Source organism: Pezoporus occidentalis, unplaced genomic scaffold, assembly GCF_034315485.1.
Source record: "Pezoporus occidentalis ecotype Australia unplaced genomic scaffold, CSIRO_AGI_Poc_V1 ctg22, whole genome shotgun sequence".
Lineage (NCBI taxonomy): Eukaryota > Metazoa > Chordata > Aves > Psittaciformes > Psittacidae > Pezoporus > Pezoporus occidentalis.
The window spans coordinates 495,042-514,160 of NW_026914072.1; the positions used below are offsets into that span (position 1 = coordinate 495,042).

At 41.2% G+C, this 19,119-nt stretch overlaps 1 long non-coding RNA gene across 1 annotated transcript in view; it reads right to left on the minus strand.

Moving 5' to 3' along the window:
* Window positions 1-601: 601 nt before the first annotated feature.
* Window positions 602-19,119, minus strand: part of LOC134164420 (uncharacterized) — a 35,743-nt gene continuing 17,225 nt past the window's right edge. Inside the window, exons 2-3 of the long non-coding RNA XR_009965130.1 lie at window positions 4,060-9,626; window positions 602-1,373 (exon numbers count right to left, since the gene is read on the minus strand). This is a non-coding gene — a long non-coding RNA (uncharacterized LOC134164420). The remainder of the gene's footprint in view (window positions 1,374-4,059; window positions 9,627-19,119) is intronic.

Consider the following 19,119-nt stretch of genomic DNA (forward strand, 5'->3'; position numbering starts at 1 on the left):
GAGAAGCAAAACTCTGTAGGTAAAAAAAAAAAAACAAAAAACAAACCAGCAAACAAACCAGTTTGTTTGCTTGTTTGTTTTAATTCCCTTCACTCCCACCCCTACCACTCCTCATCCTCCAGTCTTTGAAACTATGTCTTTTAAAGTGTAAAGACCTGAATTAGACAGGCTAGAAAGTAGTGAGTAGCCTTATGAGTGGAAGACAGCATGTTCTTTGATTGCATCACCTGAAAAGTAAACCCTGGGAATACTATGACCGTGTATTTTAGCCAACCTAGTTTGGCTAGGCTAGGTAGGCTGGAGAATGACAGAGCAGACAGGGACTCTTTCCAATTACAGAGCTAACCCCATATCCCAAATTGAGTTCCAGGTTTGGGGGATCTGGGCTGCAAGGGCTAAAATATATAGAGTCAGCATTCTTCCTCCTCATCCTTTTCTGCACCTGCCCCAGGTAGCAGCCAAGGTGACTCACCTGAGGTGAGTCAAGGTCAAAGCTCTTCCTTCTGCCCAAGCAGGTGACATTACTGAAGAATTTTGGCTAAGCATCTTTTCACGGTGAACATCCCACAAAGCAAAATGTTGGGCACTAGCCTTTAAATGGTTGAAATCCATCCATGAACTAGATTAAAATCTCTGAGGAGTTTGAGGATTTTGAAACCCATGAGGCTTCAGGGAGAACAAGACTGTGAAACAGTATCAGCCCATAAGCAAGAATCCTCTCAAAGTCCTAGAAGCTCAAGAATAGCTGTGTGCTTATGTCAAGTCCAGCTTATGCCCTAATGTGACAGATGAGAAGTGGAAAATGTCATCAAATGCCTTCAAAATCAGGAGCATTTGTTTACACACTGCTTTAATTAAAACACTAGTTTATAAGAACAGTCTGGTGTCCCACAGGCCAGCATTTCAAAGGCTGCTTAAAACATGACTGTAAGTTCAGTTCAAACAAAGTTCTAAATTCAAGTTTTGCAACAGTAAACATGTATTGGAGGAGGAATTCATCCTTATTCACCAGTCTGTTCAAGAGTGGATGCCAAAGGAGTGGTCACCAACCTCAGCAGAGCCTCCTTAGTGAAGTGTCAGAAGAGTTCTTGAAATATTCTTTATGAGTTATTATTTTGTTTTATTCCTACTCTAGAGACACCCTATGGCAAAGAAAAACTACTTCACTATAGACAATTTTCTTATTATCAAAATATATTCCAAAGGCTATTTTTATCTCAGAAACTTTTACGGCTCCATTATTAATGCTATACAGAATGGTGGCAAGGGGCCTAAAATGCTGATATACAAGTGCTTTCTCATAAAGACCTAGTGCAGGTCCCCCAATCTGAAGGAGTGAAAAAAGTAATCATTTTTCTTTCTCCAGTTGTGTCCTGGGTTCAGGACAATGCCTCTCCTGCTCTGAAAGACTGTTACAAGAGATGGAGCCGAAAATGGATTGGGTGAACTCAGCAGCTTTATAGGGATTGGTCCATGCACTAAGGAATGATCTCTCTCTCTCTCTTTGAATGTGTGTGTGATTGTGTGTATACACACACATATATGTATATGAGACAAGAGTGATGGTATATCGAAAAATGTGAGATCTGAGCATGACGTGAATGATATGGAATAAGGGGTGGATACTGTCCAGGGCTCAGCAGTAGCAGGTGTTTTTCTCCTTCTCAGTAGCTGGTGCAGTGCTGTGTTTTTGACTTTCAGCCTGGGAACAGCACTGATAACACCAATGTTTTTAGTTGCTGCTCAGTAATGTTTACTCTGACCAAGGACTTCCTGAATCTCATGCTCTGCCAGGGAGGAGGGGAAGCCAGGAGGAAGCAGAGACAGGACACCTGACTTAAACTAGCCAACAGCCAACTAACACAGCATGTTAGAATTAAATTTGTTAGAATTAAACTTGGCTAGGGATATTAAGGATAACAGGAAGGGATTCTACAGGCACATAGCAAATAAAAAACAGACGAGGGAGAACATAGGCCCCCTCAGGAAGCTCTCAGGAGAACTGGCTACCCTGCATTTGGAGAAGGCTGAGGTACTCAGTGACTTCTTTGCCTCGGTCTTCACTGGCAAAGGCTCTGACCACACCACCCAAGTCTTGGAAGGCAGATGCAGGGACTGTGAGAATGAAGACCTTGGGCACACTGTAGGAGAGGATCTGGTTCGAGACCATCTTAAAAATCTGAACGTGCACAAGTCCATGGGACCTGATGAAATCCATCCACGGGTCCTGAAGGAGCTGGCGAATGAAGTTGCGAAGCCGCTGGCCATCATATTTGAGAAATTGTGGCAGTCAGGTGAAGTTCCCGATGACTGGAAAAAGGGAAATACAACCCCCATGTTCAAGAAGGGGAAAATGGATGAGCCAGGGAATTACAGACCAGTCAGTCTCACCTCTGTGCCTGGCAAAATCTTGGAGCAGATTCTCCTGGAAGGCATGCTAAGGCACATGAAAATCAACAAGGTGCTTGGTGACAGCCAGCATGGCTTCACTAAGGGGAAATCCTGCCTGAGCAATTTGGTGCCCTTCTATGATGGGGCTACAGAACTGATGGACAGGGGTAGAGCAGTTGATGTCATCTACCTGGACTTGTGCAAAGCGTTCGACACTGTCCCACACGACATCCTTGTCTCTAAATTGGAGAGACATCAATTTGATGGATGGACCACTCGGTGGATAAAGAACTGGCTGGATGGCCGCACACAAAGAGTTGTGGTCAGTGGCTCAATGTCCGGCTGGAGACCAGTAACAAGTGGCGTCCCTCAGAGATTGGTGTTGGGACCGGTCTTGTTCAACATCTCTGTCGCTGACATGGACAGTGGGATTGAGTGCACCCTCAGCAAGTTTGCTGATGACACCAAGCTGTGTGGTTCGGTTGATACGCTGGAGGGAAGGAATGCCATCCAGAGGGACCTCGACACGCTTGTGAGGTGGGCTGATGCCAACCTCATGAAGTTTAACCATGCCAAGTGCAAGGTCCTACACCTGGCTTGGAGCAATCCCAGGCACAGCTACAGGTTGGGCAAAGAAGAGATTCAGAGCAGCCCTGCGGAGAAGTACTTGGGGATGTTGGTTGATGAGAAAATGAATATGAGTCTGCTTCAGTGTGCACTTGCAGCCCAGAAAGCCAACTGTATCCTGGGCTGCACCAAAAGGAGCGTGACCAGCAGGTCAAAGGAGGTGATCCTGCCTCTCTACTTTGCTCTCGTGAGACCTCACCTGGAGTATTGTGTGCAGTTCTGGTGTCCTCAACATAAAAAGGACATGGAACTGTTGGAACAAGTCCAGAGAAGGGCCACAAGGATGATCAGGGGACTGGAGCACCTCCTGTATGAAGACAGGCTGAGAAAGTTGGGGCTGTTCAGCCTGGAGAAGAAAAGGCTGCGTGGAGACCTCATAGCAGCCTTCCAGTATCTGAAGGGGGCCTCTAAGGATGCTGTGAAGGGACTCTTCATTAGGGACTGTAGTGGTAGGACAAGGGGTAATGGGTTAAAACTTAAACAGGGGAAGTTTAGATTGGATATAAGGAGGAAATTCTGTCCTGTGAGGGTGGTGAGGCACTGGAATGGGTTGCCCGGGGAGGTTGTGAATGCTCCATCCCTGGCAGTGTTCAAGACCAGGTTGGACGAGGCCTTGGGTGAGATGGTTTAGTGTGAGGTGTCCCTGCCCATGGCAGGGGGGTTGGAACTAGATGATCTTAAGGTCCTTTCCAACCCTAACTATTTTATGATTCTATGTCATGCACACTATATAAACTGGGGGCAGTTATTCGGAAGGGCTAGATTACTGCTCGGGTCAGGCTGGGAATCGGTTGGCAGGTGGTGAGTGGTTGTATTCTCTTCCCTTGTTATTTCCCTTATCATTATTATTATTGGTGGTAGCAGCAGTGGTTTGTGTTATACCTTAGTTACTGGACTGTCCATATCTCAACCCCTGGGAGTTACATTCTTTTGATTCTCCTCCCCATCCCTCTGGGAGCAGGGAGAGGAAGGGGAGGGAGTGAGAGAGCTGCTGTGTGTTTCTGGGTTGCCAGCTGGGCTTAAACCATGACAAGTTCGTACCACAAATCTTAACTTTAAGCAGCCGCGTCACATCAAGAACTGCAAAAAATGTTTGCTCTCAAGTTAGATCAGAATGTGGTCAAAGAGTTCTGCCACTGTTACCCTAGGAACAACTTCTGTATCCAAAAAGTAGAGACACTGGTGTACTCTCAGATGATTATCAAAATCTGCAAAGTATCTTGGTCAGTGCTAATAAGAACTGCAGTCAGGTGCCAGATATAAACTTCTTCTGCAAGCACAATGACAGAAAGGGGAATACTAATGAATACTTTGGCACATATGAAACTTTTTCTGGCTCATTTATTACCCAAAGGACAGCAAGTCATAATTAAAGCCAATAATGGCAACTCCAGACAGCCATCCAAATATTTTCCTTGTGCCGCCAATACACCATTTTATATTATCTCACATCATACTTAAGTAGTGTAGAGCACACAGGCATCAGGAGAAAAAAATCCAGAATGACTGAGTACAATCAATAACTAAATACAATTATGCCTAAGTAAAATTTGTTTATTGTGTTCACAAGGGTTTTCTTTTATCATCCAAATATTTCTTAAAGAACAGGTTTTTTTCACCAAATAATTATGTCAGCTTTGAAATTGCTTTAATTTTTAAATACTTAATTCTTTGGAGCAGGGCCATGTATCCTTCATGAGGAGAAGGAGCATAATTTGTTCATGAGGTAAAGAACTTTGCTATGTAAAAACCTTTTTTACTACATGCTACGTACACTAGGCAAAATCCTTGATAACTGTAATGTTTCCAAATGAAAAACAAATGGTTCTGTTAAGACTAGAATCAATGTTAATTATTTGATAAGACTGGAGTGTTTTGCCCACAAACTTCCAGGCAACACCAACAGCAATAAGGAGGCCAAATGAAATCTTTGACATTTTTGATTCTGTGATAACTTTTACCTAACATTTAATTGGACCTCCTTGAGTCTCCCACCCACTTAAAAAAGCCTGGGTTTTTCAAAAGCCAGGAAAGATCAGTCCAACCTAGCTGAAGGTAAATATTTTGTAATAAATTCTGACTCTCAGAATGGGTTTGCAAAATAAATATTCTTCTGATTCTTTCAGTCAAGTTATCACTTCCCAGATCTGTCAGTTTGCAAATTACATGCAACTTTTCCAGCAATTATAAAATGGTTTATATTTTCTTCATACTTTGTTAATTTGATGTAAAAATAAACAAACAAATGTCCAGGTCTTAATCTCTGATGTTCAGTAGTATTGGCAGAAATGGGAGAACAAACATAACAGATCTTATCTTCTAGTTCAGGAGCAAACTAAGCAGTTCCTCAAGCAAACATGATTATTGTCCTTTTAATAGGTGGTTACTGTCACAGGAGTTATCATGAGACCAAAACACTGTAAGAGGAAAAGGCCAGCATCTAACTCATCCCACTGTTGTTACGGGAGAGGACAAAAGAGTGCATGGATTCCCCCTTTCCCTTTCCATGACCTGACTCTACTGTGGCTCTCTGCTAGAAAGCAGTAAACTCTTACAGGCCACTACACTTCCCTCCCTGTATATAAGGACTCAGGAGCAGATCAGAGTCTGCACACTGGGAGAAGACAGCTGCACTGTGTAAATTTGCTCTCTTTAGAGAGAAGAAAAAAGTGATGGATTTCTAAGTCACATTTTCTAAGTAATTCTTTTCCTGGGGCTTTGAAACTCTGCATCTCATTCTGCATAAGGAACAAATTCATAGTCTGGCTCTTTATTGATAAACAACATGAAAAATATGCAACTGGAATATATCATTACTTACTGCCTACAGACAACAGACATTCTGGTGGTGATGAACTGGTAAGCCAGATAGGAATCTCAACACCAAATCCCAGGCCTGAGACTGATCCCATTAATTGAAACAAAACTTCTACTGGCTTCAGCAGGAGGAAAAAAAAAAAGTAAAAATCTAAGACTCAGCTTTCTTTCAAAAACATTTTTATACTGAAAGATTGTATTGTAAGCTTTGCTTTATACTTTATTCACAAGTTCTGGTTTAAAGACTGAAGAAACTACTAAAAGGTAGAAATAAGGGACAGGAACTCTTTCAAAAAGAGTTAACTCAAATCCACGTTCTCAGTTCAATCTGAAATGAGTTCAACAATGTATGATAATTGCTGCTCCTCTTAAATGGATGTGGTGTAGTGCTGCTGGCAATGAGAACTTCAACCAACATACATGTGTCAAATGTGGTGCTAAATGCTTTCATGAGTAGGGATCAAATCCCAGAAACTTTCAGTGTTCTTGTCCAAACCCCAGAGTTCTTTTTTTTTTTTTTTATACAGTAGGAATTTGGAGTGTTTTAACCACTATGACTTTACATAGCAGCATTTCCTTCCTCCTCTCTCTTTCCTCTCTAAAAAAAAAAATCTCATCACCTACTTAGGAACCTCAGGAAAGGATGCACCCAGAAACTAACTCAAGTGAGAAAGTGAGTGGGGTACACAGCTCACAGCAGAGAGTGGCAGCCAAAGCTCTTGTATTGGTCAGGGTGCACACACAGACAGTCTAGCACTTTGTGATAATATTTGCACAAGGCAATCAGTATCTGTTTAATGAAGGATCTAAAAAGATTTACACAAAGGAGTGATTCCTGCAGAGACAAAGATAATTTATTGAGTGATAATTCACATCATCTTGTCCTATCTGATTTTATTACCTACTCATAATGGGGAAAAAAAGCCCTCACGTTACAAGTGCACGAGGTCCATTAAACCTGATTTATATTCTTAACCACACTGCAAGTCAGACAGAAACAAATGATACCTTTTTTCCATGGAATGTTGTTAAGAGTGTGTGTACTAAGATATTTTTCTTCTTCCACTAGTCTGGCGCATCTGTACAACTTTGCTGCCATCTGCTGCCTTTGAAAGAAAAATAAATCACTCTCATTTAAAATTATTGCTGTATGTCAAAGTGGCACACTGCTGCTGCCAGCAGGGAGGCCTGCTTTTAAAACAGTTTTATATCTGGCCTGGGCTAGTTACTCACTATGCTGAGTAAGGCAGAGACTCAAATTTTTCATTTCTCCTGGGCTTTATTCAGAAAATGCAGGAATAGCACAATACCTTTACATATTCTTAAGAGATGGAGAAAGGAAACTATTCTACTCTTTCTGTTGTTCTAAGTAAATTCAGGGGTTACACTTTGCCCAACTGGATGCTTCTTCTATCCTGATACCACTTTTGCCACTGTGGGCTACCAGGAAATAGTGAACACAGCAGCACTTTTTGAGAAAATAATGTTTTCAAGGTGTGACATGAAGGGATCGAAAGAGAACACTGTCTCTTGTGTGTTACAGGAATTACCTATTTACTGATGAGTAAAGAAGGCTGAAGTTAGAAAGACCAGTACTGCCTTTTCAGGAGAACTTATGGCTGGAGAGATGTAACATGCTCTTTATTTCTAGGCAGAGAGCTTTTTAAAAGGCAGGGATCAGAACAGTGTAATGAATCAGACTGACCTGTTTCTCCCATTTAGCTAAATAAGGCATAAACAAAGCACCACCTTAGCAGTAGTTAGGTGTGAGCTGTCAGCTTTTACCGTCACAGAACTGACTCTGTTCCTCTGTTACAAACAGAAGGGACTATTTTCTGCAATGACATTTTTATGCTGGATTGAAATCACAGTTGTATTTGCTCTGATATAGTTATGCAAGTTATATATACTTAATATAATACAAGTATTTTAATAAATAACCTGCTGCAAAGTGGTTTTATTATAACACATAATCCAACAACACTTACACAAGAAGGAAGTAGTGTATCTGGTATGAAAGGCTTCTTCAAATTCTACATGAGGAAGTTAAAGACAGTAGAGATGACTTGTAAAAGATTGTAAAGTTCTCTTGGCTTATATGAAGGATTTTTACAATTTTATTTTTAACCCTGAGTAACCCAAAGAGACATTAAAAAATGAGCCATTAGGATATTTCTTTTAATCTCTCTGACTGCAGAGTTTCTTCAAAAAAGTATATACTGCATGATGCCCATGTACAACATTCAGCCTTTTATTCATAATGGGTTTGAAACAGCTGAAATGGTATACTTTTTATTTACCTCTGGTTTGGAATCAGTGCTGGTTAAATTTACTCTACGCTGGGTATACAGTGATTCACTAGTTGGCTCATTTAGCCCACACAGCTTACATATTACATACTCTATTATGAATGGTTACAAATATGAAAACAAAAATGTTGTATGAATGGGGCACACTTGGGGCATGGACCTTCAGGCAGGAAGTTACTCCAGCCTACCTCTTTGCTTCCTTGTCTCAGGACAGACATCATCCATGTTCCCATGCCAGAAAAGCAGCTTCTCTCTACTCAAATCTTTAAGGCCACATGTAAGCCTGCAAATAAGGTGAAGCACTGCAGGCAGCTAGTGGCAGTTCAGGCAGAGGAGTGGGAAGCAGGACTAATGAACAGGCTACCACAACAGGAACAGTAGGGAACCACTACCCAATAGATGAATGCACACACACAAATGTAGGTCATGAAAGCACAGAAACGCATACATGTAAACACACCTACCCCAGTAAGGCGCACCATAAGACTGACAGAAAAAGGCTTGAGAAACTTAGGCCTACTGTTACCCACAGGGCACGTCACTAGTAATAACCACACAGTTGACAGACACAGAAGGACAGGAATCAAAGCTAGGCAAAGCTGGTTGCCTAGAGAAGCTGTGGCTGCCCCATCCCTGGCAGTGTTCAAGACCAGGTAGGATGGGGCTTGGAGCAACCTGGTGTAGTGGAAGGTGTCCCTACCCATGGCAGGTGGCTGGAACTAGATAAGCTTTAAGGTCTTTTCAGACCCAAACCATTCTATGATTCTGTGATTCTATGATTGATTGTATGATTCTATGATTCTATTACCTGCCCTCTTCTACCAAAGGCTGTTTAGGAGGCAGGTCCCTGAGTGAACAAGCTCAGTGAGAATCTAAAGAGCAGCACAGAGCAGCCAGTGCACCCTTGCTACAGTCCTGAAACAAAGGCTTGTGCAAAATCTAGTCTAAACAGTCCCTATACTGCACAAATATGTGCTAGGGGATGCCAGAAACAGTAAGTCTTATATAGATGTATGTTTGAAAAGGGCTTCAAAATGGGATTTCAAATTCTGTTCAGATCTGGTTTTGGCTTCCAATTAGGATTCCGTTCTGCTTTCCAGTTAAAAACACAGCAGTTTGAAGCCTTTAGTCACTGAATTAGCCTGGATTTTAACTCTGCCAGTTCTTGAGTGTTCAAAGTAAATGTGACTGGAGGGAAAGAAAAAGAAATAGCTATAACAGAGAAAGGGACTGGAAAAGCCCAGTCCTTTTAGAAAGAGAATAGATGCTGCAGGACAAATCAGAGATGCTGTGGGAGGGAAGTTACCTTCTGGCTCAATGTCCAGCAGGAGCCGGAAGTCACTATGTTGCACATCATCAGGGAGGTTACTGAGAATGTGACAGAGAGGTCACTCTGGCACTGTGTAAAACATTGGTGCACTTTCACCTTGACTTCAGCACACAGTTCTGATCTCTACATTGCATGGAGGACAGGGAATCAATCTACAGAGGGCAAAAAGAAGAGCACTTAAAAGGGTCAAGGCCATGGGGCGGCTGCTTTCTGAAGAGAGACTGAAAAGGTTAGAAATATTCTGCTTGGGCAGGTGAAGGCTGAGTGTTCTAGGTTTACAAAATAATTAAGATGGTGGATAAAGTAACCACAGAAGTGCCATTCAGCAAATTCTGCAATATTTAGCTGGGGTGGGCACTCACTGAAACTGGCCTAGACAGATTACTGCTCTAACCCAGTCAGGCATTTTTAATGCTATTGTGAATAAAGCTTCTGTGTTGAGAATCCCCTCCATGCAAGAAAAGCCACTTCATTGTGCTATATTGGGAATATGAATGGTGCCAGTGCTGGAGCAGATGACTGAAAAACTGCCTAATGAGAGCATATAAGTATAGAAACACACTTCTACACAGTAAGAGATACCAACAGGATTGTTCAACCTATGGGTCCACACACCCTCCAGCAGCAGCTTGAAACTCTCTAGGACCGTAAGGTTAGAAGAGACTTAACTCTTCTCTGTGAGGCCTTGCAGTGTAGATAACAAAAAAGAAAGACTCACAAAACCTCTAGACACAAGGCGGAAGAACTTGCATTGAAGGGCCAGTAAATACAATTACTATCACAGATAGTTGGGAGGGTTATAGAAGCAACTGACCAGTTTAACTACCTCGAGGGTGCCACAGAATGGAATAAAGTATATTAATGGGAATTGTGTTAACCATGTTCTGCTTTCTCTTAATTGCTTGTTTACGAACAGTGTTTTAATGCTTTTCTTCTTGTCAACCACTGTAGCAAAAGAGACCACTTCTTTTGACCAGTAAAGAAGAGCAGAGGTCTGTGTATGAGTATAACTGAACTGAATAATATACAATAAAAGAAAAAATGCATGGGTAAGAAGCTTGTTCTTGGCTTCCATGTGTCTTGCATATTTTTGAAGTCACAAGTTCTTGTTGATTAAGGAGTTTCACTTTTACCCTGCTTTCTCACCAGTCTCTGCTGATGAGGGATAAATAGGGAAAATGTTGACCTTTCTCTGTATGTTCCATTTAATAAATACAAATAACACTTTCTTGTATTTGTGCCCAGTTTGGATAAAACACAGTCTGATAGATACTGTATCCCAGATGTTACATCTGATAATTAGGCAGCTTTAAAATATAACATAGCTGAATGTCATTAAACCCACTAAAATAAAATTAAACCTTCATCCCTATCATGTTGGTTGTTTTGGTTTTTTTTTCCCTGCAGGAAAACACAAATTCTGTCTTGAAAAGGTCAGTTTAAAGAAGCAGCATGAGGATTTAGAAGAAGGTATCTTTAAATTCTAACTTGTCTGCGTTAAACACGTTGCAATAAACTGCTCATCAGTTGCTTATCGTAGGCAAAACTGTCAGCTGGTAAGCTCTGCTGCTTTTGTGTATTCTGACACACTTCAAGTATGAACCAGAAAATCCAGGCGAGAGATAATATATGTGATCACATGACTTGTTATCTTAAATGGTTTCATATGTGGCATTTGCTCTAGTTATTTGACATGACTCAAGTTGACCTCACTGTTTGTATGATTGAAAGGGAGCAATTATGCAACAACTATACGGTATGGAAGACAGCAATGCCATACAAGACAGAAAAGAAACTAGGAATGCAATCTCTACCGAACTATCAAAATATCTTACACTAACATAGGAAGTACATTTTCTTTGTATGGTTGTTTATTACAGAACAATGAAAAAGCTAACATTCATGCTGGTAAATCTGGATTAATCAAGATATGTTGTTCTTGGAACCTACAATTTTTTGTGGTTCTCGTATCAAAACCTGATTATTTTCAGACAAGTTTTATGCTTGCCAGAATAACAAAATTCAAATAATTGAAGCAGATGACAGTGGCACTAAAAATAGCATTTTATGACAATGCTGTCAAATGATAGCATACATAAATTGATGCATATGTATCTTCAGTTATAAAATCTTTGTACATGCTTGATGTGAGTTTGGCAACATCTTAAGGAAAATGTCAAAGCAAGTACATCTTTAGTTTTATCAGTAGTTTCTAAAAAATACCAATGAAATAACATTAAATCTGAACAAGACATAGACACTATAACTTCTTGGCACTGACTTCTTGCAGAAGCATTTGTATTAACAAGTTAGAAAATGGAAGAGGGAAGAGCCCTGGAAAATTCATTGGTAACTATTTTATCTGATTTTTAAGCTCTTTATTTCCTGGCAGCTATTTCAACTTTTTGTAAGTGAAAACATGTAGTATCTTATGAAACTGCAAGGTGCCCTCTGCAAACCATTTTGCAAGATTTCAAATAGTTGAAAGTCTTTACAGAGGTTTTTATTGAGCAGAGGTTATAAGACAAAGACCTTCTGTAGTTCTGGAGCCTCTGACTCCAATCTCATCTTATCAAATGTCAGTAGCTGAGTGACTGAATGGACAACAAGCAGCTGAACCAGCACAGCAGGCAGTGCGCTCATACTTCATCAGGGTGAGCACTTTCTGCCGATTCCATAATAAACCAACTTAATATGGGTGGCAACAGGATACTTGAGGTACTTTAAGACAATGTTAAACCATTACGTAATTAAAGAGTTCATTAATTATTCTGTACTGATTCCAATATCCTGACTAAAGCCCACACCTGAGGAACGGCACGCTGTGTGCTGTGTTCTTTTATTTCAGTAGTTATTATTCCCCATTCTACAGGTCTCTGGTGATGTTAAGCATGTTCAGGAAAGTGCTCCAATGAAGTACTGGAGGAAGGAAACTTCAGAAAAAATAGTAAATATCTTTGGCTATCACAGAAATGTCTTATTGACAATGTTTGCTGGTTTGTTACCTAATGCAATAAGCTGTCCTTGTCCTACTAGTAGAAATGTTGATGCACACTGAGGGGACAAGACCCTAGGGAGCATGACCAAGCGTTCATTTGGAGCATGGAGGCTACTGATGCCAGCTCTGAGGGAGACAGGCATTGGTGCCTGAGGATTTATTAAGTTTTCCTCAGATGCCTAATCTTGCCTCCAGATACTATGTTTCTTTCAGTATGTGAGTAGGAAGATCAGTTTTAGTTAGCATGACTTTAAAGCTGACCAAAGCAAATACCAATTACTGACAGTCAGCATGGTGATTACAGCTACCTCAGACACATTGCAACAGAAGAGTGGTTGTTTTGTTTATGTGTTAGCAGTAAATGGCAAAGGAAAGCTAACATTATGATTTAGCTCACAGGGTCAGAATCAAGAGAAGAAAAAAATATTTTTGCTTACCATGATATATTCAGTGTTTTATTCTAGTTTTACTGGGACTTCTCTCAAACATTTAGTGTCGCAGACATGAGAGAGAAAAGTAAATGGATCATATGGCTGATCAGAGTGCCTTTGTCCCCCAGACAGCTGGAATGGAACTGTACCGAACTGAAGTTTTCAGGCCATAGCATAACCTTAGAGCTTTCTGTTCTGTTCAGCGCAGTCTGGTAGTAACTGTGCTCAGTCATATCCCTCTCAGCTGCTCTTTCCCAGCCTGAAAGTGATACTGCACTTTGGAAGCACAGCATTTCCCACTGAGCCCAAAAGCCCACCTGGTGGTACTGCCTGACAGTGTTATCCTGAGCCAAAAGGCAACTACATTCCCAGACACGCTCTGTCAGCTTTTCCACTTAAACAGTGTTCAGCCTCTTAGCGTTCTTTCTTAGCAGCAGCCATGAGTGGAGTATCAACACTTGTTGCACATTTGTAGCACTCATTAGCCCAGGTGTTCCTCCTAAGCTCACTGCTATGACACAATCCATTCCTTGTTGTACGTTTCTAAACTATTACCTCAAGCAGAATGCCTTGGGAAGGTAATGGTTTTCCTGCATGTGTCTAGGTCATTCTGACCTAACCTCTTTCCTGTAATATTGCCAAACAACTGGCTAACTGCCAATGTGCTCAACATAGAATTTAAAATGCTATTAGAAAGATTATGGTCTGTGTTTAGTCCAGATATCCTCCAACTCAAACCGTCATGAAAATGCCTGGAATTTTTAAATATTGCTTGTACTGTGCAGAGATAGAGTAGGATTTTTGTTTCTGTTGACTCCTGTCTGAAAAGCTCCTCCTATCTCTAAGTTATTTTCATCCATGTCTAACATGGAAGATTTTTGAAGCAGCAGTTAGCTAAAAAGGGAAACTGACATAAAAATGTATGCCAACTTTCCAAATGCTAAATTACAATTGCTCGCTTGCTTCACTGACACCTAAGAAGAATTTGGCTACACAAATAACCTAAAAATGGAAATATTAATTTGCAATACAACCGCACTTGACTAAATATTTAAGTAATTACAGAATTAGAAACCTCATACTGTATAATGGCACAATCTGTAAACTTGTGGGGACATCTCTCTCTAGGCCTTACTAAGGTAAATTACCTCCTTTAGCAAAACCCTACTCTTCCTGGGCTTGGAGACAGAATGTTTTGGTTTGTTTTTGAGTTTTTTTTCCTGTATTACTGTATACAGGACACTCATTTTGTAAAGGAGTAGGACTCACTGGGCAAGGAAATGGTTATCACTAATTATATTAAGGTGAGAACAGGAAACAAGGATACTCTGGTGACTATAGGAGCCAAGTGGATGCAAAGAGGCTACATTTAATGGATTATGTCATCTCCTCCAAGGAGCAATCTCTGGTCCCTGAGCTAAGCAGTTCGATGTTGTTCATGCCCATTCTGCTATGTTGTCATGCAGAGTGCTTGCCTATGTCTGTGCTGACAGATGGGGTGTGGTTGCAGAATTGGGACTATCTGGATTACAACCAGCCAGGGTTTGGTCTCTAAATGCGAACATGGTTGACTCCAAAACAAGAAGAGCTAGGAGGGGTCAAAACCTGAAGAGTGGACACTGGGAGCAGAGAGGCAAGGAGAATGAGACAGGCTAGACATAATGCAGCTTAGAGAAAGTATGGTACACAAGTCAATTCTCATGGGAGAAACCCAGGAATTCATTAGTCTGTAGGGAAACATGGTGTGTTGTATACTCTTCTACAGAAGAGCAACACATGTCATGGTTTAAGCCCAGCCAGTAACTCAGAACCATGCAGCCGCTTGCTCACTCCCCACCCCTCCTTTCTCCCCCAGCTCCCGGAGGGATGGGGAGGAGAATTGAAAATGTAACTCCCACGGGCCGAGATAAGAACAGTTCAGTAACTAAGGTATAACACAAACCACTGCTGCTACCACCAATAATAATAATGATAAGGGAAATAACAAGGGAAGAGAATACAACCACTCACCACCTGCCAACTGACACCCAGCCTGAGTGAGCAGTGGTCTAGCCCTTCCAGGTAACTGCCCCCACTTTATATACTGGGCATGATGTGCTGTGGTATGGAATACCTCTTTGGTTAGTTTGGGTCAGGTGTCCTGTCTCTGCTTCCTCCTGTCTTCCCCTCCTCCCTGGCAGAGCGTGAGACTCAGAAAGTCCTTGGTTGGAGTAAACATTACTGAGCAACAACTAAAGACATCAGTGTTATAAGTGCTCTTCCCAGGCAGAAAGTCAAAAACACAGCACTGCACCAGCTACTAAGAAGGAGAAAAAAATGAGTGTTACTGCTGAACCGAGGACAGTACAATAAAAGTTATACAGAAAAATAAATGTGCATAATAGCATACATTATGTATAACAGTGCCTAATCCAAAAGATCTAAGAAGTAATTAAGAGATGACATACCTGGCTAAAGATACCTTTTATTGCTACAAAAAGTTATAAAATGTATAGAATACCAGAATATCACAATACTTAATATTAAAACTTATTTACATACGGACTTCACTGTAAGTTTGTGGAATATTCAGTTAGAGGCATAAATGTCAATTTTCATTTGTTTACTGTCTAAGAACAGTATCTGTGCCCTTAAGTGGATTTCCAAAGGTCAGTTGCTCAGAACTGACTTTTGAATATTCTAAAGGAAATCTGCATGTTTGTGCCAGTGTTCAGGTGTTGCTGTTCAGCTTTGGAAAAAGCTGGCTGGAAGTTTAAGAAAATGGGAAATGCATCAAGTTAGAACCTTTTTCCTGCTACCTCTTGTAAGAACCTGTGGTCTGTGTGAACTTATGTTTTTCTTCAGCAAATCTGCAAATAATTTTCAAGGAAACAAAAATATTGTGTTAAGGTTCCAGGACTCTCTGTTTCTATTATTTTGGTTACTTTCCCTCTATATGCAATTCTTAAAAATATGCATATATACATACATGGTTAAAGAGGTTAGGTGGTGTACGCAGATATAACCTCACTTGGACAGAAGACTTCAAAATTCAAAATGCCTTGAAAGGCAAAGTGGTAAGAGAGAGAGAACAGTTCATAAAGACTGTTACATGTTACAACAGAGAATGTTCTCTTTAAAAGTTATAGGCTTATGGTTTATATCTTGTGACTTCAACAAAATTAACCAAATGGAGCTCCCACAATATTCAGTTTTTGTGAAGAAAAGTGTCTTTTCCTTTCCCCATGTGTCTCTCTTTTTCTGCATGTGCCATTTGCTGGATCCCTTGCCTGTCTTTTTGGTTACAAGAAGGCACTGAAAAGAATACAGATAATACAGAGGACTTCCGGGTACCATTGCAATATCAAGGCACACTTTAGCCTTGATCAGCTATGGCAGGAAAGAGGCAAAACCTTCACTTCACCTGAAGATATGTAATCACTGCTCCACTTGTCACTGGCCACTGGAAAAAGGCCATGGCTGATATTCTTTTCTTCAGGCAGTACCGCAGTTTATCCCCCTGCATTTTGCCAGGATAGACATTTTTACTGAAGCAGTAAAGAGTAATGTCTATTGCCTGTAAGCACCTTTCAGTAACATGCTTTCAGTTAGGCAAAAATGTATGAGGGAGGAGGTGGGTTTTCAGGGGCTGTCAGGTAAGGCAAGACAAGCCACCTCTTCCTGCGGTTCTGGTGACATGCTTAAGTCCTGCTTCTAAAAGCTCTGCAAGAAACAATGAGACAAAACCCAGTTTCTTCTGGTAGAGTGCAGTTAACCTTTGGAATTCTAGCTTGTATATTACAGCAGAGGCTTTGACTAGTAAGGTACTTTGAGGGAATCTTTGTGAACACTGACACAATACAGTCAGTTAACTGTCTGCAGCACCAGCACTGACAGACTCTTCTTGGCTGTGTACTAGACATCTCCTCTGGGCCCCTGAAGCAGCAGCTCAGCTCTGTGTTTCTCTAGTTGCAGATATGCAGCTTGCCACTAGCCAGTGCTTCTGGCAAGGAACTCTTACTCTTGCAAGAGTGGAAATGGGAAAACCTGCTTTTCTCCAAAGTTGCCTGGATACCCAGGAGTCAGGACAACTCTTCCAGCAGACTTCCAGCTGGATCAAGAATAATGAAGTTCCAAGGTTTAAACAGTGGTCTGCTCTGGCTATTCCTGACATAAAAGGATACTTCTACTCCCCTCCCCTCCAGTTTAATCCTCCCACTCTTTCATTTTTTTGGTTCCCTTTCTTGGACTTCCATGGATTAAAACCAGAAAACAAACACCATCCCTTCCCCCACTTCAGAAAAACACTTTTTCTGCTTTTCTTGGCCAAGTGTTCCTTTCATACTCAGTGGGTATCCTTGGGATATTTACCAAGGCAGGCTCTGCACAATGGCCTAGCACCAAGAAGCATGGCTGTCTAGTGCGTAGCAACACTGACATGACCTTGAGTGGCTTAATTTTATAATTGCTGTCTATCAGATAGTATGTGAACTCAAACTGATCTATCTCCAAGACTCATAACTGCACCAAAATCTCCTGAAAGGAGCAGGCATTTTCACTGGCCTCAGTTCCTTTTCTGAAGGCTCCAAGATAGAGAGTCCATTGTCTCTGTTTTTCATTCATGCAATCACAGGAAATCCCAGAGAACAGAACAAGAGATTTCACTGTTTCACAAAACTGGCAACACCTTGATGGTTAATATTGGTTAGGGCAAAATCAACTAAAAAACCCTGAAGAACTACCACCCGTCATTCAGCTGTATGGTGTTATTATTAAGCAGCAATTGGAAAATTGCATTGACATCAGCAGAGCCAAGATTTCATCCCAAACACATTATCAGTGCAGATGAATATCCACCACTGTGCTGGAGATCTGTGATCCATCTTCTCAAATTCTCTCTAGAAGCTCTAAATCAGAGATCATTTGCCATAAACATTTTCTGAGTAACATCAGTGAGGAACCACAGTGCTTGAAGGTAGCCGTTCTCCTTCGCAGTAACTGATTAGGTTCACAATGTAGTTAATTTTTGGATCATACTAGTCATGTAGATGATTTAGCACTATTTCAAAAGCTGGCAACATCATACTTGAAATTATATCATCTGTGAGTATTAGGGGACCATATTCCTGTTGCTCTTCCAACTTCTGACCAACAACTGAATAGTTTGGCAAGTGTCCCTCAGTCCTTCAGACACTGAGGACAAACACAGAATTAGGACAAGAATACAATTCCATTTTTTGGCCATGTCATGATCTTTACAGGGATAAAAATGCATCCAACTCAAAGTTCATCACAACATTTCTGTAACATCTGTCTCATAATGTGGTGGGTTGACCTTGGTTGGATGGCAGGTGCCCAAACCACTCTATCACTTCCCTCCTCAGTGGGACAGGGTGGGAGCAAATAACATGGAAAAGAACTTATGGCCCAAGACAAATGCAGTTCAATGAAGCAAAAGCAAAGGGTGGATGTGAAAGCAAAGGAAAGACAAAGTATTCATTCTCTACTTCCTGGAAAGTAGGGCTTCAGTATGCGTAGCAGTTGCTCCAGAAGACAAATGTACTAACAAATGTCCCCCCTCCTCCTTTCTGTAAAGCTTTTATAGCTGAGCAGATGTCATATGGTATGGAATACCCCTTTGGTCAGTTTGAGTCAGCTGCCCTGTCTATGTCCCCTCCCAAGGTCTTGCCTGCCCATAGCCTACTGGTCTTCAGGAGTGAGGGGGGTTGTTGGAGGGACAGCCTTGATGCTGTGTGAGCACTGCACAGCGGTAGCCAGAACACTGGTGTGCTATCAACACCTTTCTAGCCACAAAGCACAGCACTATGAGGGCTGCTATGGGGAAAATTAAGCCCATCCAAACCAGACCAAATACTGACAGGTTTGCCAGTTCTCTTGGCCCTTTAAAATCTTGAAGGCAACGTTCAGCGTACACCCAAACTTTTGGTTACCTATACTGATTTGCTGCAGATAAGTGATTGCCAGTTGCCATGATACATGTTAGTATTTTCCTCTGAAGTTTGGTATTTACCCCCTCTAATATGTGAAGGTATTGACTCACAAACAGGCAGATTTAGCTGATGGTGGCTTTCAGCTGCCTATCTTTATGATTGCTCTTTGCTTTCCACAACAGGGAAATGGAATAATCCATCCAGGCATGTCTATAAAAATATCACTATAAAATCAGAACTATTTCTACATATGTTATAGAATTTGTTGATTTGGGAGCATCTTTGC